The sequence below is a fragment of the Salvelinus namaycush genome, chromosome 13 (assembly GCF_016432855.1).
Source record: "Salvelinus namaycush isolate Seneca chromosome 13, SaNama_1.0, whole genome shotgun sequence".
Lineage (NCBI taxonomy): Eukaryota > Metazoa > Chordata > Actinopteri > Salmoniformes > Salmonidae > Salvelinus > Salvelinus namaycush.
In genome coordinates, this window is record NC_052319.1 from 44,684,298 (window position 1) to 44,707,096 (window position 22,799).

Here is a 22,799-nt window from a genome sequence, read left to right on the forward strand (position 1 = left end):
CATCAGGCTACCCGATGGGACTTCAGTAAATGCAGAAAAATCATAGAGTTAAAATAAATTAACTGTTCTACCACAGTTGTTAGTTTTTGTGTGAAAATGATTTGATTTTTAAGTTTGTACATTTTAAAGTACGTGAGAACTATTTCTAAGATGCATACCTTTTAAAAGTTTTTCAGAACTCACTTACACTCGTGTAAAAGAAGGAAGCTCGTACTGCTCGTGCTAGCACCGCTGTAACTCTGTTTAAGGGGTTTACATGTTCTAATAATTAGAAAGATTGCTCAGAAACCCAGGTGTTTTTTAATCAGTGTTTTTCAATTGCTTACTTAGATTATGACCTTACCCCCATTAACATAAGTAGTGGAAAGTGTATGTCTGATGCGATACTCGGCCTTCTGCCGTAATCAGTTTAATATCTAATTATTAGTGTGAATGTAGACCTACTGATTGATGCGTAAGGAGTTTGGGAAGGAAATTAAAGACCTTGTTATTAGACATGCAAATTGTGGTCTATTTTGCTGCCGACTAGCTGACCCTCATTAACCGGTCCACAAATGGGTACATTTTTGTATCAAACAGTAAAATGACATGACCAACAGAAAAAAATACTGTTACAGAGATCTGTAAATAATGAGGAGATGCTTATGTTTCTGCCCCAAATGATGGGAGTCGGCCCAATGCGGGAAACCAGGCGAGTTTATTCCCTAAATAAGCCCATAGAAACTTTAGGCTTATTTTGGTTTAGGAGTGAAACCTCTCGCTTTGCCTATTCCTCTCTAATATCGGCTCTAATATATGCATGGATACAAGGGCCGGATGTTTTTTCATTAGTGGGTCTTTTTGAGCTGGACGACAATAGGTGTGGTGGTGTTGTTGCATGTTTTCCTATTGAACATGCAACTCCTGTAATGAAGCAACAAATTAAACGTCATTTGCAAATTTGCGGGAAACACTGTTGTAAACCTGATTCGAGCAGTTGTGACGAACAGCTCTGTTAGAAACTTAGAAAGAGGGGGAATGTGATGGCAACAACTATCAAATGGTTGCTTATATGACTAGGATTGTGCCTTCGGCTTCTGGACGACAAAACAAAGTTGGTATGAAAACCAATAGAACAGGAGAGAAATTCTGGTTAACGGAATGAGGAAGTCTTTATAAAATAATTGCCTCTACGTTTTTCCGGATGGTTTTTTGGCATGGCTACTTTGAAGCAAGGTCAGACATGCCTCGTTATTTTAAGTAAAGTAAAACATTCAGGTTTCAAACAATTATGCTGCCTCAAGGTCAGATTGCTCGATGCTGCCTGGCGGGATATTCCTCTAACTAGGCTCGATGCTGCCTGGCGGGATATTCCTCTAACTAGGCTCGATGCTGCCTGGCGGGATATTCCTCTAACTAGGCTCGATGCTGCCTGACGGGATATTCCTCTAACTAGGCACGATGCTGCCTGGCGGGATATTCCTCTAACTAGGCTCGATGCTGCCTGACGGGATATTCCTCTAACTAGGCTCGATGCTGCCTGGCGGGATATTCCTCTAACTAGGCTCTGTGTCGTGTGATAAGTTAGATACATGACGACAAACAAATACACACTCCCCAATTTAATTCCACTATGCAAATTAACCTATAGACCAATAAGCATGACTGGGCAATTCATTTTCCGTGGCTAACCAAATATTTTTTTTAAACATTTATTTAACTAGGCAAGTCAGTTGAGAACAAATTATTATTTTCAATGATGGCCTGGGAACAGTGGGTTAACTGCCTTGTTCAGGGGCAGAACGACAGATTTTACCTTGTCAACTCAGGGGATTCAATCTTGCAACCTTTCGGTTACTAGTCCAGCGCTCTAACCACTAGGCTACCTGCCGCCCCAGGTAGCCTAGTGACCGTTAACCGCTAATTAACATAGTTAACGGTTAGTTAACTATTAACACCCCTACTTGTTATCATCTTCTACATTCCCCGTTATTTTTTATTTTATTTTTGGTACTTTTCACCCCCTTTTTCTATTTCATGATATCCAATTGGTAGTTACAGTCTTGTCCCATCACTGCAGCTCCCGTACGGTGAAGGTCGAGAGCCATGCGTACTCCGAAACATGACGCTTCCAAGCCACACTGCTCGTTGAACCCGGGAAGCCAGCCGCACCAATGTGTCTTAGGAAACACCGTACAGCTGGCAACTGAAGTCAGCGTGCATTGCGCCCAGCCCGCCACAAGGAGTTGCTAGAGCTCGATGGGACAATGACATCCCGGCCGGCCAAACCCTTCCCCTAACCCGGACGTCACTGGGTCATTTGTGCTCAGCCTCACGTGTCCTTGTTTCCCTCTGTGTGTATTTGTTGACGAGAGGGTGGCAAAGTGAGAATGAGAGATGATACCGTACCCTCTGCCATCCAGGAGAGAGCACTCCCACGTTGTCTCTGACTTGACCTGAGCTGTGCTTTTAGCGGTTTCTCCTGCGCTCCATAAACAACAGTTAACAAAACTAGAACACAAGGAGGATTCTGTCCTACTTCAGCCTCCAGTCGTTAAGCTGGAAGACTTCTGACGTCTTGTGTTTTGAAACAGCAGGGCCTATAGTGTTTGTTTAGGCTGGTGAGTAATGGCTGGGGCTCCCAGAGGACGGAGCTCCAGTAGGATGAAACAGAACACTGCCTGTCGTAGCCCAGCATTAGGAGACAGAGTGCTGTAACAGTACACCTTCACTGTCACTACTCTCTGTTTGTCTCTGTCTGTCTTCACCAGACTAGACCTGTAGTTCAGTATATTACAATGGTTTACCACAGCCTATAACCAAACTCTGTCTGTCTGTCTCTCCGTCTGTCTGTCTCTCCGTCTGTCTGTCTCTCCGTCTGTCTGTCTCTCCGTCTGTCTGTCTCTCCGTCTGTCTGTCTCTCCGTCTGTCTGTCTCTCTGTCTGTCTCTCTGTCTCTGTTTCAATATTCAGTCCCAGGAGAGCAGTTGGGGCTAAGGAAGGCTAAGCTGATCGCTGCTGGCTGGTGACTTCCCTGAGAAGCTGGTGTTGGACTGGAGCAGCCAGCTAGGGCCATGAGCCAGAGGTACCTCTTCCCTCTGTGGACCAGAGCCAACATGGAGGTTTAGCCCAGACAGACGCTGAGCAAGTGTTCAGGTAAGATGGTGTGTTTTTATAGGACCTCTTTCTCTGTACACGTGATGTAAGCAAACTAAACCGCAATGAATCGTAGTGACTCTCTGAGGTTCTACAAAACCTACTTTATCTCCCAGCAGCCTCTGTTCTCGTCCTGAGCCAAGTATAGCAGTGTGTTGTCGTGATTGAGTTGTTTTGAGGAAATGTTCAAGACACTGCTTCTGTGAAGAATGATGGTAGCTGGTAAAGAATGTAGAATGATGATATGGAGATGATGGTGGAGCAGATCATGCTGTCTGTGGTAACCCATCCCTGATATGTTCACTTTCAGTCTTTTTAACTTCTTGCGGATCATTGGGACGCTACCGTCCCATCTGGCCAACATCCGGTGAAATTGCAGAGAGCGAAATTCAAATTACAAAAATTGTAATATTAAACATTCATGACAATACAAGTGTTATACATCAGTTAATAGCTTAACTTCTTGTTAATTGCTGTTAAATGTGGCCTGTCTTAGTCACAGAACAAGACATGCTCCAGCTCCGTCTTTATCCAATCTCTCTACTTTTACGTCAGTCGCAAGTGACAGATCAACCAAGAGAGACGGAGAGGCCTGTACGTTCTTCTAATCCCTATTTTCTATAAAGCAAAACACTTCCGCAGGGCTTTAAGTACTACTAGGAACCCCACACAGTATTAACTCTCCTTTAGTTCTGTCTCACTTCCCCATCTCCCCGCCACCACAGTCTGTGTGGCACTAAACGCCCCCGTCAACACAGTGTATTATGGTTGGCACGGTACCAGTATCAAGATACAATACCTGATTTTCCATGGCAAAAATGAAAACGCAAAGCAGACTAAACTCTTTGGTCTTTTCAAAAAGCTGCTGTATGTAAAATATAGTGGTCTATAGCTTGAATAATAAATATGGTTCTGGGTCACAACAGTAGGACTGTTTTCCTCAGGCAAATATTCCACTTCATGTTTTGTTTCCTCTGAGTGTCGCGATACTGGTATCGTGACATCCCTAGAGTCTCTAAACTCCCCATCTTACTAAAACTACAGTGATGACTCACTGACTGATAGCAGGTCATTTCCATGTCAAATGAAATCTAAGAGTCACATTTTTTTGTTTATTAAGGCATATAGTTACACATTTTTCAAACTTTTTTCTATACTAAATATTAGGAATAAGAAAATTATTTGGTTTCTGGTTAACCAGATGAAAAAGGGGTTTTAGAGAAACATCTCCCAGACAAACTATTTGAAATACATCAGAACACAATGTTGACATAAAGACCCCTGCCAACTAATATCAACACATATATTTTGTTTTAGAGAAAATATTTTGTCTTGGGTGTGTTTTAGGAAATATTTCCCTGTGCAAAAAACCACAAATATATCTTTCAGATATGTTCTAAATTCTCTCCCTCATGAGGGAGGATAATGACATTTCAGAGTAACAAGTAAAAGTAGACCTACCAATTAGTTACTTTTTACTAATATCTATTTGGTTTAGTAATTACTAAGTGATTTAAAATTCTGTTACCAAATCTTTAACGGAATTACTACAATGGGCAATCATAGTAGTTACAAATCACAGTTGTGTCTCCTGCTACTGTCCTCCCTTCCACTGACATACTGTTATGTTGAGCTCATAACAGTTTCTTTCTACCTGTCCTGGTGGTCAAAACAAAAGTGTGAAAAGAGTCTGGGAAAAACGCCTGTCTCTCGCTCAGTCTCTCTTTGACACTTACCCATGATCCACCTCTCTTTCCATTTACTGTAACCAGCATCCTTACTCAATGAGCACCGATCAACACCCAGACGTACATGGACGTTGAAATTTGGTCAGTTCACTCTGCCTTGATTTAAACTTCCACAGATTCCGTTGTTGTGTGTTTTTATACGGCCCGGACCCGTTTTTAATTACAACGTCTACAGATGTCGTTTTCTGGTGCCGGACCGGCCTTGATTTGACCCAAACATAGATGTCCATGATTGGTTCAAATTTGGTCCTGTCCACACCGAACCAAATCTGAACCAATCATAGATGTTTATGTTTCACAAGTGTGTAGATTACAGTAAAAGTTGAGTATAGTACAGTAGAGTTTCCCAACAGTACAGTAGAGTTTCCCAACAGTACAGTAGAGCGGTGTATCCCCCCAACAGCTTACATTTTTGTTGTTGCCCCAGACAAACTCATCTGATTCAACTAATTGATTGCTTGGGGGACTGGAGTAGACTTGGCCGATATACCGGGGTATTTGGGGAAAAAGCCAAGGGATGGTTTTGAAACTTTTTTATTTGAAGTTTTTTATTTATTTTAAAAATGTGAATATTTGTAGGTACTATTTAAATAAATACCTATAGCCAACTTGTGCAATACGTTAGGATATAAAGAACATTGCGTTCTTCTTTTCTCCTGTCACATTTATTATGAAGCTTAGGGTAGTCCCCCAGTCACGTGGTGTTTGTTGGCGGCGGTGAGACGGGAGCCTTCTGAGTCACTCACTGTTGTGCAGCAGGCGCCTGGTGATCTAATTACAGTATGGAATTCACTACTAAATGTTTACCAGCTAGATCTCTTATTTCTATTAAGTTAACTGTCTAAAATGTTGTGCTACATGCTCTGCAGTTGTAGCATTTAGTTTTGCTTATTTAGTAGCTTGTTAGCTAAGTAGTTAGCTTCTTCCAAAATCAAGCATTTGCTTGGTAACAGCAGAGATCTCCCTTCAGGATCAAGAGCCTTTTTCGGCTAATATTTGTTTTTGTGCGTTCAGCAAACTGTGAGTAGCATTTTTGAGTTACTTGTTTAGGTCAGAAAGTGTACAAAATGTTTGCAATGCGCTAGTTAGCATTTTGTTAGCAATCTCTATGGGATTTTACATGTACTTGTTACCATTGCTAACCTTCCGATTACGGTATCAGTGGGGTTTGAAAACAGCACCACTTGTTTTCAGTGCAGGTATTACTGAATATCCTGGTAGGTCAGTAGAGCACACTAGAGTTGAGTATACTGTACTGTACTGTACTAAACTGTACTGTACTCTACTGTACTCTGCCGGACTGTACTAAACTCTACTGTACTGTACTCTACTGTACTAAACTGTACTGTACTGTTCTGTACTCTGCCGGACTGTAGTGTACTGTACTGTACTGTACTTAACTGTACTGTACTGTACTTAACTGTACTGTACTGTACTTAACTGTACTGTACTAAACTGTACTGTACTCTACTGTACTGTACTGTACTGTACTGTACTGTACTGTACTGTACTGTACTGTACTTAACTGTACTGTACTGTACTGTACTCTACTGTACTGTACTGTACTGTACTCTACTGTACTGTACTGTACTGTACTCTACTGTACTCTACTGTACTCTACTGTACTCTACTGTACTCTACTGTACTCTACTGTACTGTACTCTACTGTACTCTACTGTACTGTACTGTACTCTACTGTACTCTACTCTACTCTACTCTACTCTACTCTACTCTACTCTACTGTACTGTACTCTACTGTACTCTACTGTACTGTACTCTACTGTACTGTACTGTACTGTACTCTACTGTACTCTACTGTACTCTACTGTACTGTACTGTACTGTACTCTACTGTACTGTACTGTACTGTACTGTACTGTACTGTACTCTACTGTACTCTACTGTACTCTGCCGGACTGTACTGTACTGTACTGTACTGTACTTAACTGTACTGTACTGTACTGTACTGTACTCTACTGTACTCTACTGTACTCTACTGTACTCTACTGTACTGTACTGTACTCTACTGTACTCTACTCTACTGTACTCTACTGTACTGTTCTGTACTCTGCCGGACTGTAGTGTACTGTACTGTACTTAACTGTACTGTACTTAACTGTACTGTACTGTACTGTACTTAACTGTACTGTACTGTACTGTACTCTACTGTACTCTACTGTACTCTGCCGGACTGTACTAAACTGTACTGTACTCTGCTGTGCTGTACTTTGATGTCCAAACTTGTGAAACATAGACATCTATGATTGGTCCAGATTTGGTCTGGTCCGAACCAACCAGATATGGTCTTGTTTTGTGGGAAGGGCTCATTAAAATAAGTCAGTGTGTAGAATACCGAAATATGCAAAGGAAGATATTGCATATTTAATACTTTTTTTGTTGTTGTACCTAATTTAGGATACATCACCATGAAAATAATGACATTCAAATTCTTTAATTATGCAGTGCCTTAGACTGCTGCGCCTCTCGGGAGGCCCTTTCGAGTGATTTAAAAAAAAAAAAAAATATTTTTTGCGTTGATCTGTGCCGTGTCTTGTGGACCCTCTGTTGTTGTGAGCCTGTAGGGTTATTGCTAGCATATTATTGTCAGGGCTGACTGTTACATGCTATAATAGTAAAATGCCTTTTCATGTAGCCCATAGCCCATATCTCATAGCCCATGAGCTTGAAAATAAAACAATTACTTTGTTCATCCGTAGGCTACACTTACCTTGCTCAACTGTGAACGATGCGCCGTGCATAAATACTACATTCTAAAGTTGGTTACACACAAGGATATAAAATAACAATGAATACTCTTACAAATGTTTGAATACAGACGTCTGTTTGGATATCCAGATTTTCAATTAACCGTGCCCATCCCTATTGAATCAAATCAAATGTATTTATATAGCCCTTCGTACATCAGCTGATATCTCAAAGTGCTGTACAGAAACCCAGCCTAAAACCCCAAAACAGCAAGCAATGCAGGTGTAGAAGCACGGTGGCTAGGAAAAACTCCCTAGAAAGGCCTAGGAAGAAACCTAGAGAGGAACCAGGCTATGAGGGGTGGCCAGTCCTCTTCTGGCTGTGCCGGGTGGAGATTATAACAGAACATGGCCAAGATGTTCAAATGTTCTCTCTCCCGCTGAAAGGAATGGCCTTTTGTACTCTTCCTCTGTCTGAGCCAAAGGCCGTGCTGCTGTTCTGTGTTATGGATGGAGGTTACCAGGGGCCCGTGCTGCTGTTCTGTGTTATGGATGGAGGTTACCAGGGGCCCGTGATGCTGTTCTGTGTTATGGATGGAGGTTACCAGGGGCCCGTGATGCTGTTCTGTGTTATGGATGGAGGTTACCAGGGGCCCGTGATGCTGTTCTGTGTTATGGATGGAGATTGCCAGGGGCCCGTGCTGCTGTTCTGTGTTATGGATGGAGGTTACCAGGGGCCCGTGATGCTGTTCTGTGTTATGGATGGAGGTTACCAGGGGCCCGTGCTGCTGTTCTGTGTTATGGATGGAGGTTACCAGGGGCCCGTGCTGCTGTTCTGTGTTATGGATGGAGGTTACCAGGGGCCCGTGCTGCTGTTCTGTGTTATGGATGGAGGTTATTAGGGTTGGAGGCTGCTCACCTCACCTCTGACTCACTGCACCACGTACAGCCCACTAGAAACAGGGGGAGGGGTGGGGCCAGGGGCCCTCTACCAGGTTTGGGGTCAATTCAAATTGAAGGCAGTCAATTCAGGAAGTAAACTTACAATCAAATGTAATAATTTAAAACATTGCATCGATTTTCAATGACTTCTCAATAAACTGAAAAGGAGAAGCTATGTGAAAAGTTTAACTGACTTGAACTCGAATTGACCCCAACCCTGCCCTCTACACACGAGGGCCTCACGCGACACGGCGCTGGCTCAAAGGTCACGGCGCTGGCTCAAAGGTCACCACAAACAGAACATTTTCGGCTCGCTGCTTCCGTGTTTTTGTGTGTTGTAGAAGGGTATGGAAGCGTAGTGCCAGGTAGGTAGGTATGCCTTTTGGATTTCTATGTGTGTCTTAGATAGGCAAATAAATATTGGCCTTTTCACAGGAGGTAGGAGCATCTCAAATGCCTCTGAACTGTAGCTTAATGGGTTTTAGGAGAGCAGTATAGGGAATTCAAACTTTTCTTGGACAGTGTACTAGCAAATCTTTCCCCTAACTTCGGACACCCCCCCCCCCTAACTTCGGACACCCCCCCCCCCCTAACTTCGGACACTCTAGCGGTTAGTGGAATAAATCACCTCGAGCTCAACATTTTAAATGGACTGGAAATTAACGGTATGTTTTGCGACTAAAGACACCCTTCCAGCTAGCTGACCACCGATTTACATTGCAATTTATGTAAGTTAGGTTTTGAAAGTTTTCAAAAAAAAGTTAATTATATACACATCTTTTGGGACACTCTGTATATTGTAAAATTAGACTGCGCGACAGACCACACGTCATTTAATATCCAACTTTTTACCTCTGAAATATAGATAACGGATTTCAGGCAAGTAATTCGTTTTTTAACCAGAAGGCTAGTCAACTATCTAGTAAACACTTCGGCTATGAGGTTGTATAATTTTTTTTTTTACAAATATCTTGTAATTGATCAAAATAGTAAGGTGGCCAATAACTGTATGACGATTATACGGGACTTTTTTGTTGTCGGGTAAACCGCTTATCAAAAAGCTGATAGTAGTATTTCCACTGAAATGTCAAACATGCTAATTGCTAACATTAGCTAACATTTTTACGACACCAATAATCACAAAACCATTGATGGCTTAATCACAAAATAAGACTGTTGAAGGTAATATATTTCCTGAACTCTGTTGAATATGCCGATTTTAATATGAGGTTTGTTATCCTTCCTATCTCACTCTGAGGTGAGTGGGTAATGTATGCGTCACTCTTGGTACCACCACTGCCGTTTCAGTTCGTCTGGGCCGGGGAACAGAGCTGGAAAGACAGCAGGAGCATACTGCTGCTTCTCTTTCTCAAGCTGTATTCTCTTCCTCTACTTTGTCTTCCTCCTCTTAGCAGGGACACAAACTGACATTTGAAACAGCTTTATGTAGTTAGACAAACAGTGGTTGGGGGGGGGGGGTTGCTGGGTTCAGTCAGAGATCCGTTGAAGGGACCCACCCAGCGACAGATGATGTCATTGGAACTTCGGACCAGGAAATGGTCACATGATGTTCCAGGGGTGTTTTGGTGGAAAGGCAGGACAGGGTAGGGTGGGGCAGGAGGATCTACCGGCTCTGTTTTGGTTGTTTGAGTCTGTCTGCTGTTAACTCTTTGACTGACCATTTCAGAAGTTAACGTAAGAGACTTTAGCTTTGTGGTCTGTCCTTTCTTTTGACACGATAAACAACGTTAGAGAAGAAATCCTCTTTTAAATTGTGGATGTTAATGTTCTCAAGTGCTATTTCATGTTCTGATTCCAGGTTTTCTGAAATCAGTATTTTTTTCTATCTCAGCAGCGTCGTAACCTTGTTTTTGTGCCTAAAGGACAGAGCTGGCTGATGTAATGTGCAGTGACATCCATGAAAGAGATTGATATGCAGCTGAATATGCTGTGATAAATCACAAAGCCTGTGGAAAGGTTGTTGCCTCGGAATGTAGGAAACGTTGCTGTCGCCTAGGGTTGGGGCGCGGTCAAACGTTGTCCTATCGTGATATATCGTGCTGTTGCACATTTTTCCTTTCTGTAATATGAAGGAGCGAATGACGAGTGGATAAACTCACTTTAACATGTATTGCTGGTGAGTGTTAGAGGCGATTTAGTCGTTTAGTTCAGTCAGGACACCATCCTGTAATCTAGTCATGGCTCATCCTATAATGACTACCTATATACACACCTTTTTCTATTCGAATACTGTCTATACACACCATTCATATACACAGTGAGTCACGTGGCTGTACCTCCTGACTTCATTTGCACACACTGTATATAGATTTTTTCTATTGTGTTATTGTGACTGTACGTTTGTTTATTCCATGTGTAACTGAGTTTTTGACGCTTTGCTTTATCTTGGCCAGGTCGCAGTTGTAAATGAGAACTTGTTTTCAACTGGCCTAGCTGGTTAAATAGAGGTGAAATTGAAAACATAGAAAGCAGGCAGACGGGCATCGAGGCATTCAGTTACTGTTTGATTGAACGTTAGAATGGACAGAACGAGTGACCCAAGGGACTTTGAGCGTGGTGTGATCATCGGTGCCAGGCGCGCCGGTTCCAGTACCTCAGAAACGGCCGGCCTCCTGGGCTTTTCACACAGTGTTTACAGAGAATGGTGCGACAAACAAAATAATTGTGTGTATTGTTGTCTATCGAGCCGTCGACTAAATGGGGTCAGTCCTACTATAGTGTATGTACTATTTAGGCACCTGTACTGAGCAATAAGGGAGAATTGGCATCTACCACCCCACTACCACTATCAGATTAGAGCCATAAGGGAGACTGGACATCCACCACCCCACTACCACTATCAGATTAGAGCCATAAGGGAGACTGGACATCTACCACCCCACTACCACTATCAGATTAGAGGGGGGGGGGGGGGGGTTGTAATGTAGCCTATATTTTAAAACATGTATTTTTCCATGTATCACCCCATCTGTTTTAATAAAAGCAACTGTAAGTACTGAGTTTGTCTGATGCTTTTAAGCACACTGTTTGATCAAATAATTAAGACAAATGACTTGAGGAAGCCAGAGATCAAGCCGGAGAGTAGAGGATTGCAGTAGTCTAGATTTATCTTTTCTGCATCATTTCTGGACAGAAACGTTCAGAAGTTTGCGATGTAACGAAGATGAAAAAAAAAAAAAAAGCTGTCCTTGAAATATTCTTGATGTGTTCGTGAAAAGAGAGATCAGGGTCCAGAGTAACGCCGAGGTCCTTCACGTTTTTATTGGAGACGACTGTACAATCATCAAGATTTAATTGTCCGATCCTGTCAATCATTGTCATCAGACGATGCTATTGTAAAATCGCCCTACCCTACTGTAATCTTAGTCTACTGTCATCATATGCTGCCTGTTGGTACTCTGTCACAAAGAAGAACATTGGAACGTAACTGTTATTTGAAAAGCTTTTGAACTGATTGATAATGTTATTTTTACGTTCTGGGCATTTTTTTTCTCAGTCCCACAAAAGAAAAATGCAACAAAGCGCCTATGCAAAGCCCTCACTGCTCTCACTGCCCTCACTGTCACTCAAACTTATTCCAGTGTCTGCCTGCCACTGTAGCCCCTCCCCCCCCTAGGCATGCCTAGTCTACTGTAACCCCTCCTCCCCTGGGCGTGCCTAGTCTACTGTAGCCCCTACCCCCCCCTAGTCTACTGTAGCCCCTCCCCCCCCTAGGCATGCCTAGTCTACTGTAACCCCTCCTCCCCTGGGCGTGCCTAGTCTACTGTAGCCCCTACCCCCCCCTAGTCTACTGTAGCCCCTCCCTCCCCTAGGTGTGCCTGGTCTACTGTAGCCCCTCCCTCCCCTAGGTGTGCCTGGTCTACTGTAGCTACTGCCTTTACAGGCCTGATTCAGAGATTAGGGAGATGTTTAATTAGAGAACAGTTATGAACTTTTTCAATGCTAGTTCAGGATACTACAGTTATCATGTTTCACATTGGGTTGTTTACTTTACTTCTGGTGCCGCTCTGCACACACACACGCTTTCTTGTTAGCTAGTCTGTTAGCTAGCCTGTTAGCTAGCTCTGGTCTAGCTCTCTCAAACTCTAGGTGACATCATGTGTAATGTAATGGAACTGAGTCATGGCCAAGGAGGGCAAGTTCTGGTCCAACGTTCATTAAGCCAACTCTCTGAAGTTAAAAGACATTCAAAGTTCCTCTATAGAAGCTACTCCTCCGTAGGTATAATTTTGCAAATTCAGGTCTTGCACGTCATAACAACAAGATGCCCAGCGCTTTATTACCCAGAGTTCTCCTCACCCGCAAAGTTTCAGTCACATATCGTACCCTACACTGTTCAGAACAAAGCTATTGTGAAATAATTTTGGTTCCAACCCGAGGTTAATTTAGATATTCTGCTCCTAAGTGGTGAATCATCTTCCCACGTTCATTCTCTCCTTCTCTTGCTCTCCCTCTCACATGCTTCAGCCCTCTTGTTTTCCCACTCTCCAGCTGTCTCTACTGTACTGACTTAAATGTCCCCATGGTGACAATATGTTGCAGTGTCATGTACACGTTTAAAGTGGCGTTTTTTTAAATAACAAAACAAGTTGACAATACAACTTTCATAACAGTTACATACCAATAAAAAGAGATGAGTGCTGGTCTTACTGAGTCTATAGGAACATTAGCCTGCTGGTCTTACTGAGTCTATAGGAACATTAGCCTGCTGGTCTTACTGAGTCTATAGGAACATTAGCCTGCTGGCCTTACTGAGTCTATAGGAACATTAGCCTGTTGGTCTTACTGAGTCTATAGGAACATTAGCCTGTTGGTCTTACTGAGTCTATAGGAACATTAACCTGCTGGTCTTACTGAGTCTATAGGAACATTAGCCTGCTGGTCTTACTGAGTCTATAGGAACATTAGCCTGCTGGCCTTACTGAGTCTATAGGAACATTAGCCTGCTGGTCTTACTGAGTCTATAGGAACATTAGCCTGCTGGCCTTACTGAGTCTATAGGAACATTAGCCTGCTGGTCTTACTGAGTCTATAGGAACATTAGCCTGCTGGTCTTACTGAGTCTATAGGAACATTAGCCTGTTGGTCTTACTGAGTCTATAGGAACATTAACCTGCTGGTCTTACTGAGTCTATAGGAACATTAGCCTGCTTAGCCTGCTGGCCTTACTGAGTCTATAGGAACATTAGCCTGCTGGTCTTACTGAGTCTATAGGAACATTAGCCTGTTGGTCTTACTGAGTCTATAGGAACATTACCCTGTTGGTCTTACTGAGTCTATAGGAACATTAGCCTGCTGGTCTTACTGAGTCTATAGGAACATTAGCCTGCTTAGCCTGCTGGCCTTACTGAGTCTATAGGAACATTAGCCTGCTGGTCTTACTGAGTCTATAGGAACATTAGCCTGTTGGTCTTACTGAGTCTATAGGAACATTACCCTGTTGGTCTTACTGAGTCTATAGGAACATTAGCCTGTTGGTCTTACTGAGTCTATAGGAACATTAGCCTGTTGGTCTTACTGAGTCTATAGGAACATTAGCCTGCTGGTCTTACTGAGTCTATAGGAACATTAGCCTGCTGGTCTTACTGAGTCTATAGGAACATTAGCCTGCTGGCCTTACTGGGTCTATAGGAACATTAGCCTGTTGGTCTTACTGAGTCTATAGGAACATTAGCCTGCTTAGCCTGCTGGCCTTACTGAGTCTATAGGAACATTAGCCTGCTTAGCCTGCTGGCCTTACTGAGTCTATAGGAACATTAGCCTGCTTAGCCTGCTGGTCTTACTGAGTCTATAGGAACATTAGCCTGCTGGTCTTACTGAGTCTATAGGAACATTAGCCTGTTGGTCTTACTGAGTCTATAGGAACATTAACCTGCTGGTCTTACTGAGTCTATAGGAACATTAGCCTGCTGGTCTTACTGAGTCTATAGGAACATTAGCCTGCTGGTCTTACTGAGTCTATAGGGACATTAGCCTGCTGGTCTTACTGAGTCTATAGGAACATTAGCCTGTTGGTCTTACTGAGTCTATAGGAACATTAACCTGCTGGTCTTACTGAGTCTATAGGGACATTAGCCTGCTGGTCTTACTGAGTCTATAGGAACATTAGCCTGTTGGTCTTACTGAGTCTATAGGAACATTAACCTGCTGGTCTTACTGAGTCTATAGGAACATTAGCCTGTTGGTCTTACTGAGTCTATAGGAACATTAGCCTGTTGGTCTTACTGAGTCTATAGGAACATTAGCCTGCTGGTCTTACTGAGTCTATAGGAACATTAGCCTGCTGGTCTTACTGAGTCTATAGGAACATTAGCCTGCTGGTCTTACTGAGTCTATAGGAACATTAGCCTGCTGGTCTTACTGAGTCTATAGGAACATTAGCCTGCTGGTCTTACTGAGTCTATAGGAACATTAGCCTGCTGGCCTTACTGGGTCTATAGGAACATTAGCCTGTTGGTCTTACTGGGTGGATAGGAACATTAGCCTGTTGGTCTTACTGAGTCTATAGGAACATTAGCCTGCTGGTCTTACTGAGTCTATAGGAACATTAGCCTGCTGGTCTTACTGAGTCTATAGGAACATTAGCCTGCTGGTCTTACTGAGTCTATAGGAACATTAGCCTGCTGGCCTTACTGAGTCTATAGGAACATTAGCCTGCTGGTCTTACTGAGTCTATAGGAACATTAGCCTGCTGGCCTTACTGAGTCTATAGGAACATTAGCCTGCTGGCCTTACTGAGTCTATAGGAACATTAGCCTGCTGGTCTTACTGAGTCTATAGGAACATTAGCCTGCTGGTCTTACTGAGTCTATAGGGACATTAACCTGCTGGTCTTACTGAGTCTATAGGGACATTAGCCTGTTGGTCTTACTGAGTCTATAGGAACATTAACCTGCTGGTCTTACTGAGTCTATAGGAACATTAACCTGCTGGTCTTACTGAGTCTATAGGAACATTAGCCTGCTGGTCTTACTGAGTCTATAGGAACATTAGCCTGTTGGTCTTACTGAGTCTATAGGAACATTAGCCTGCTGGCCTTACTGAGTCTATAGGAACATTAGCCTGTTGGTCTTACTGAGTCTATAGGAACATTAGCCTGCTGGTCTTACTGAGTCTATAGGAACATTAGCCTGTTGGTCTTACTGAGTCTATAGGAACATTAGCCTGTTGGTCTTACTGAGTCTATAGGAACATTAGCCTGCTGGCCTTACTGAGTCTATAGGAACATTAGCCTGTTGGTCTTACTGAGTCTATAGGAACATTAGCCTGCTGGTCTTACTGAGTCTATAGGAACATTAGCCTGTTGGTCTTACTGAGTCTATAGGAACATTAGCCTGCTGGTCTTACTGAGTCTATAGGAACATTAGCCTGCTGGTCTTACTGAGTCTATAGGAACATTAGCCTGCTGGTCTTACTGAGTCTATAGGAACATTAACCTGCTGGTCTTACTGAGTCTATAGGAACATTAGCCTGCTGGTCTTACTGAGTCTATAGGAACATTAACCTGCTGGTCTTACTGAGTCTATAGGAACATTAACCTGCTGGTCTTACTGAGTCTATAGGAACATTAGCCTGCTGGTCTTACTGAGTCTATAGGAACATTAGCCTGCTGGTCTTACTGAGTCTATAGGAACATTAACCTGCTGGTCTTACTGAGTCTATAGGAACATTAGCCTGCTGGTCTTACTGAGTCTATAGGAACATTAGCCTGCTGGTCTTACTGAGTCTATAGGAACATTAGCCTGCTGGTCTTACTGAGTCTATAGGAACATTAGCCTGCTGGCCTTACTGAGTCTATAGGAACATTAGCCTGCTGGCCTTACTGAGTCTATAGGAACATTAGCCTGCTGGCCTTACTGAGTCTATAGGAACATTAGCCTGCTGGTCTTACTGAGTCTATAGGAACATTAGCCTGCTGGTCTTACTGAGTCTATAGGAACATTAGCCTGTTGGTCTTACTGAGTCTATAGGAACATTAACCTGCTGGTCTTACTGAGTCTATAGGAACATTAACCTGCTGGTCTTACTGAGTCTATAGGAACATTAACCTGCTGGTCTTACTGAGTCTATAGGAACATTAGCCTGCTGGTCTTACTGAGTCTATAGGAACATTAACCTGCTGGTCTTACTGAGTCTATAGGAACATTAACCTGCTGGTCTTACTGAGTCTATAGGAACATTAGCCTGTTGGTCTTACTGAGTCTATAGGAACATTAACCTGCTGGTCTTACTGAGTCTATAGGAACATTAGCCTGCTGGTCTTAGTGAGTCTATAGGAACATTAGCCTGTTGGTCTTACTGAGTCTATAGGAACATTAGCCTGTTGGTCTTACTGAGTCTATAGGAACATTAACCTGCTGGTCTTACTGAGTCTATAGGAACATTAGCCTGCTGGTCTTACTGAGTCTATAGGGACATTAGCCTGCTGGTCTTACTGAGTCTATAGGAACATTAGCCTGTTGGTCTTACTGAGTCTATAGGAACATTAACCTGCTGGTCTTACTGAGTCTATAGGAACATTAGCCTGTTGGTCTTACTGAGTCTATAGGAACATTAACCTGCTGGTCTTACTGAGTCTATAGGAACATTAACCTGCTGGTCTTACTGAGTCTATAGGAACATTAGCCTGCTGGTCTTACTGAGTGGATAGGAACATTAGCCTGCTGGCCTTACTGAGTCTATAGGAACATTAGCCTGCTGGTCTTACTGAGTCTATAGGAACATTAGCCTGTTGGTCTTACTGAGTCTATAGGAACATTAGCCTGCTGGCCTTACTGAATCTATAGAAACATTAGCCTGTTGGTCTTACTGAGTCTATAGGAACATTAGCCTGCTGGCCTTACTGAGTCTATAGGAACATTAGCCTGCTGGTCTTACTGAGTCTATAGGAACATTAGCCTGTTGGTCTTACTGAGTCTATAGGAACATTAGCCTGCTGGTCTTACTGAGTCTATAGGAACATTAGCCTGCTGGTCTTACTGAGTCTATAGGAACATTAGCCTGCTGGTCTTACTGAGTCTATAGGAACATTAACCTGCTGGTCTTACTGAGTCTATAGGAACATTAGCCTGCTGGTCTTACTGAGTCTATAGGAACATTAGCCTGCTGGTCTTACTGAGTCTATAGGAACATTAGCCTGCTGGCCTTACTGGGTCTATAGGAACATTAGCCTGTTGGTCTTACTGGGTGGATAGGAACATTAGCCTGTTGGTCTTACTGAGTCTATAGGAACATTAGCCTGCTGGTCTTACTGAGTCTATAGGAACATTAGCCTGCTGGTCTTACTGAGTCTATAGGAACATTAGCCTGCTGGTCTTACTGAGTCTATAGGAACATTAGCCTGCTGGCCTTACTGAGTCTATAGGAACATTAGCCTGCTGGCCTTACTGAGTCTATAGGAACATTAGCCTGCTGGCCTTACTGAGTCTATAGGAACATTAGCCTGCTGGCCTTACTGAGTCTATAGGAACATTAGCCTGCTGGTCTTACTGAGTCTATAGGAACATTAGCCTGCTGGTCTTACTGAGTCTATAGGGACATTAGCCTGCTGGTCTTACTGAGTCTATAGGGACATTAGCCTGTTGGTCTTACTGAGTCTATAGGAACATTAGCCTGCTGGTCTTACTGAGTCTATAGAAACATTAGCCTGCTGGCCTTACTGAGTCTATAGGAACATTAGCCTGCTGGTCTTACTGAGTGGATAGGAACATTAGCCTGCTGGCCTTACTGAGTCTATAGGAACATTAGCCTGCTGGCCTTACTGAGTCTATAGGAACATTAGCCTGCTGGCCTTACTGAGTCTATAGGAACATTAGCCTGCTGGCCTTACTGAGTCTATAGGAACATTAGCCTGCTGGCCTTACTGAGTCTATAGGAACATTAGCCTGCTGGCCTTACTGAGTCTATAGGAACATTAGCCTGCTGGCCTTACTGAGTCTATAGGAACATTAGCCTGCTGGTCTTACTGAGTCTATAGGAACATTAGCCTTCCTGCCTTACTGAGTCTATAGGAACATTAGCCTCCTGGTCTTACTGAGTCTATAGGAACATTAGCCTGCTGGCCTTGCTGAGTCTATAGGAACATTAGCCTGCTGGTCTTACTGAGTCTATAGGAACATTAGCCTGTTGGTCTTACTGGGTGGATAGGAACATTAGCCTGTTGGTCTTACTGAGTCTATAGGAACATTAGCCTGCTGGTCTTACTGAGTCTATAGGAACATTAGCCTGCTGGTCTTACTGAGTCTATAGGAACATTAGCCTGCTGGCCTTACTGAGTCTATAGGAACATTAGCCTGCTGGTCTTACTGAGTCTATAGGAACATTAGCCTGTTGGTCTTACTGAGTCTATAGGAACATTAGCCTGCTGGCCTTACTGAGTCTATAGGAACATTAGCCTGCTGGTCTTACTGAGTCTATAGGAACATTAGCCTGCTGGTCTTACTGAGTCCATAGGCACATTAGCCTGCTGGTCTTACTGAGTCTATAGGAACATTAGCCTGCTGGCCTTGCTGAGTCTATAGGAACATTAGCCTGCTGGTCTTACTGAGTCTATAGGAACATTAGCCTGCTGGTCTTACTGAGTCTATAGGAACATTAGCCTGCTGGCCTTACTGAGTCTATAGGAACATTAGCCTGCTGGCCTTACTGAGTCTATAGGAACATTAGCCTGCTGGTCTTACTGGGTGGATAGGAACATTAGCCTGCTGGCCTTACTGAGTCTATAGGAACATTAGCCTGTTGGTCTTACTGAGTCTATAGGAACATTAGCCTGCTGGCCTTACTGAGTCTATAGGAACATTAGCCTGCTGGCCTTACTGGGTGGATAGGAACATTAGCCTGCTGGCCTTACTGGGTGGATAGGAACATTAGCCTGCTGGCCTTACTGAGTCTATAGGAACATTAGCCTGCTGGCCTTACTGAGTCTATAGGAACATTAGCCTCCTGGTCTTACTGAGTCTATAGGAACATTAGCCTGCTGGCCTTACTGAGTCTATAGGAACATTAGCCTCCTGGTCTTACTGAGTCTATAGGAACATTAGCCTGCTGGCCTTACTGAGTCTATAGGAACATTAGCCTGTTGGTCTTACTGAGTCTATAGGAACATTAGCCTGCTGGCCTTACTGAGTCTATAGGAACATTAGCCTGCTGACCTTACTGAGTCCTCACTTCATTCTATTCCTTCTCCTGTAGCAGCTTGGTACACTCCTCCTCACTTCATTCTATTCCTCCTCATGCCAATCTACATGCTAAAGCCTCTATCAATCCCTTGTGTGGTGCTATGGTTGGTGTTTGTGGGTAGTAGTTATCAGACCTCAAGTCATCCCAAGGCCCACCTCTACCCCACCCCCATCTCTACCCCACCCCTAGAAAGCACCTCTGATCCCAAGGCCCAACTCTAGCCCACCCCCTAGAAAGCACCTCTCATCCCAAGGCCCATCTCTACCCCACCCTCTAGAAAGCACCTCTCATCCCAAGGCCCAACTCTACCCCACCCCCTAGAAAGCACCTCTCATCCCAAGGCCCATCTCTACCCCACCCCCTAGAAAGCACCTTTCATCCCAAGGCCAATCTCTACCCCACCCTCTAGAAAGCACCTCTCATCCCAAGGCCCAACTCTACCCCCACCACCTAGAAAGCACCTCTCATCCCAAGGCCCAACTCTACCCCACCCCCTAGAAAGCACCTCTCATCCCAAGGCCCAACTCTACCCCACCCCCTAGAAAGCACCTCTCATCCCAAGGCCCAACTCTACCCCACCACCTAGAAAGCACCTCTCATCCCAAGGCCCAACTCTACCCCACCCCCTAGAAAGCACCTCTCATCCCAAGGCCCAACTCTACCCCACCCTCTAGAAAGCACCTCTCATCCCAAGGCCCAACTCTACCCCACCCCCTAGAAAGCACCTCTCATCCCAAGGCCCAACTCTACCCCACCCCCTAGAAAGCACCTTTCATCCCAAGGCCCAACTCTACCCCACCCCCTAGAAAGCACCTCTCATCCCAAGGCCCAACTCTACCCCACCACCTAGAAAGCACCTCTCATCCCAAGGCCCAACTCTACCCCACCACCTAGAAAGCACCTCTCATCCCAAGGCCCAACTCTACCCCACCACCTAGAAAGCACCTCTCATCCCAAGGCTCATCTCTACCCCACCCTCTAGAAAGCACCTCTCATCCCAAGGCCCAACTCTACCCCACCCTCTAGAAATTACCTCTCATCCCAAGGCCCAACTCTACCCCACCCCCTAGAAAGCACCTCTCATCCCAAGGCCCATCTCTACCCCACCCCCTAGAAAGCACCTTTCATCCCAAGGCCAATCTCTACCCCACCCTCTAGAAAGCACCTCTCATCCCAAGGCCCAACTCTACCCCACCACCTAGAAAGCACCTCTCATCCCAAGGCCCAACTCTACCCCACCCCCTAGAAAGCACCTCTCATCCCAAGGCCCAACTCTACCCCACCCCCTAGAAAGCACCTCTCATCCCAAGGCCCAACTCTACCCCACCCCCTAGTGAAAGTCTTAGGCTTAAGAGCCAAATGGTTAATGTTTAGCAACAATGACCTTTGACCTTTGCTTGGTCCCAAACCTCCGGGAGGAGAGGAAGAGGGAGAGGAAGAGGGAGAGCAGTGGCGTTGAGTACAAAACTCTTGAGTCACATGTTTCCAAGTCACACTCTGAAACAGATGAGTGACCCTTAGCACAGACAACTTTCCCTCTAACATTTCATAAGAGGTTTTTAATTACAGATAAAACAAAAACGTTCTAACTTCTGTTTACAGGGAGGCCACTCCCCGTTTTACCTTGTCCTTACTGGAAGGCATCGTTGGTGCTTTAATCTACCGTTTTACTGTACGTGTTGGCGCTTTAATCTACCGTATTACTGTACGTGTTGGCGCTTTAATCTACCGTATTACTGTACGTGTTGGCGCTTTAATCTACCATATTACTGTACGTGTTGGCGCTTTAATCTACCGTTTTACTGTACGTGTTGGCGCTTTAATCTACCGTTTTACTGTACGTGTTGGCGCTTTAATCTACCATTTTACTGTACGTGTTGGCGCTTTAATCTACCATTTTACTGTACGTGTTGGCGCTTTAATCTACCATTTTACTGTACGTGTTGGCGCTTTAATCTACCGTTTTACTGTACGTGTTGGCGCTTTAATCTACCATATTACTGTACGTGTTGGCGCTTTAATCTACCATTTTACTGTACGTGTTGGCGCTTTAATCTACCGTTTTACTGTACGTGTTGGCGCTTTAATCTACCATATTACTGTACGTGTTGGCGCTTTAATCTACCATATTACTGTACGTGTTGGCGCTTTAATCTACCGTTTTACTGTACGTGTTGGCGCTTTAATCTACCATATTACTGTACGTGTTGGCGCTTTAATCTACCGTTTTACTGTACGTGTTGGCGCTTTAATCTACCGTTTTACTGTACGTGTTGGCGCTTTAATCTACCGTTTTACTGTACGTGTTGGCGCTTTAATCTACCGTTTTACTGTACGTGTTGGCGCTTTAATCTACCATATTACTGTACGTGTTGGCGCTTTAATCTACCATATTACTGTACGTGTTGGCGCTTTAATCTACCGTTTTACTGTACGTGTTGGTGCTTTAATCTACCGTATTACTGTACGTGTTGGCGCTTTAATCTACCATTTTACTGTACGTGTTGGCGCTTTAATCTACCGTTTTACTGTACGTGTTGGCGCTTTAATCTACCATTTTACTGTACGTGTTGGCGCTTTAATCTACCATATTACTGTACGTGTTGGCGCTTTAATCTACCGTTTTACTGTACGTGTTGGCGCTTTAATCTACCATATTACTGTACGTGTTGGCGCTTTAATCTACCGTTTTACTGTACGTGTTGGCGCTTTAATCTACCGTTTTACTGTACGTGTTGGCGCTTTAATCTACCATATTACTGTACGTGTTGGCGCTTTAATCTACCATATTACTGTACGTGTTGGCGCTTTAATCTACCATTTTACTGTACGTGTTGGCGCTTTAATCTACCATATTACTGTACGTGTTGGCGCTTTAATCTACCATATTACTGTACGTGTTGGCGCTTTAATCTACCGTTTTACTGTACGTGTTGGCGCTTTAATCTACCGTTTTACTGTACGTGTTGGCGCTTTAATCTACCATATTACTGTACGTGTTGGCGCTTTAATCTACCGTTTTACTGTACGTGTTGGCGCTTTAATCTACCATTTTACTGTACGTGTTGGCGC

General features: G+C 43.9%; 1 protein-coding gene across 1 annotated transcript in view; it reads left to right on the plus strand.

Annotated features, from left to right (window-relative positions):
- LOC120058151 (FTS and Hook-interacting protein homolog) overlaps window positions 1-22,799 on the plus strand; it is a 66,475-nt gene that overhangs the window by 4,100 nt on the left and 39,576 nt on the right. Inside the window, exon 2 of the mRNA XM_039006618.1 lies at window positions 2,952-3,134. The gene's annotated coding sequence lies outside the window, so the exon portion shown is untranslated. The remainder of the gene's footprint in view (window positions 1-2,951; window positions 3,135-22,799) is intronic.